The sequence below is a fragment of the Gavialis gangeticus genome, unplaced genomic scaffold (assembly GCF_001723915.1).
Source record: "Gavialis gangeticus isolate Ggan-Ray unplaced genomic scaffold, GavGan_comp1, whole genome shotgun sequence".
NCBI lineage: Eukaryota > Metazoa > Chordata > Crocodylia > Gavialidae > Gavialis > Gavialis gangeticus.
In genome coordinates this window covers 20,081,386-20,082,703 of record NW_017729032.1, presented here as the reverse complement: position 1 = coordinate 20,082,703, position 1,318 = coordinate 20,081,386, and positions in this window count along the sequence as shown.

Here is a 1,318-nt window from a genome sequence, read left to right as displayed (position 1 = left end):
TTATAGGCTGTTTTAACCTTCCGCATTATAGCCTATGGGTGAAACGTCGAAACAGCGTCGATATGGCATTAAACAGCGTTGAAACGGTTAAATGTTTCAACTTGCCTTGTTTGTTTCATTTCAAGGCTGTTTTGTCCATATCTGTTCGATTTCAATTTTGCTGTTTCAACCTCAAAACAGGTCAAAACAGCATTGAAACAAAACTGGTGGCGAAATTTAGCACAGCCCTACTGCACATAGCCTACAGTGTAGGGTTATTAAGATAATGAACAGTAAGTGTCACAAAACATGTGCTGGCGCTACTGTGCAGTACCTCTAGGTACTGCTCATTTAATTAATACTTTATTAAGCAAGTGCTAAACTAAATGTGCAGTACCTAAGGGGATACACAAAGTTCTTGGTTCAGAGATGATATCTTTTATTAGACTACCTGAATAGTAGCAAAAAAATTCCTTTCTTTGCAAGCTTTTTGGCACAAACACCCTTTTTAAGGGTATGGGGGGAATCAAAGATTGTAAAAGTCCTCCTAGGTAGAAAAGAAACTCCATTTTGCTCAGGGGATGTAGAGAGGGGAAGTTTATTTCCCTGGGTCTCTCTGAGTCCTTTTGGAGAGGGTTGCTGTTTGATGTGAAGATTAGACTATCTGGTGGTGTCTGATGTCAGAGGCAGACAAAGAGGTGAAAAATCCTTGTTTCTTGTTTAGCAATGAAGTTTACTTTTCTAAAGTGGCTAAACTACAATATCTTCTATGTTTCAGGGATCTATGTTGTGGCCGTGTTGGTCTGAGAAAAAAGAGATACACAAAGCTCTTGGTTCAGAGGTGATATCTTTTAGTACCTAAGGTATGTTAAGGAATGTGTAGATGCACCCACGGGGGATCCTTCTGCACCTGCTCTTGAGACATCTTTCTCTAACATGCTTGAGAGCAGCCATTGCTGACAATCCTCAAGTGACCTCCCTAGCTCATTTCTGTGTTTTGGAGTATGTGAGGTGGAGTCGTGGCTAGGAATGTGCTAGAGGGAGAATACCTTTAGTCTTGCACAGAGCAGAAGGATGCTCTCTGGTAGAATTTTACTGTGAGCTTTTACAGCCACATTACTACTCCTTGAAATGGGAGATCCATCCTGTTTTTCTGTTGTACATATTTTGAAGGGCTTAATCATCTCTGAAGGAGAGGAATTTGTTCAGTATGGTCAAGGGAGAGAAACTAGGGGCAAGGGACTGAATCTGAACAGAGAAAAATTAGACCATCAGGAAAAAATCTCAACAGCGTTTCCTGTTAAATTGCACCAGTGCCCAGTTAGTAAGTGTTACTCTT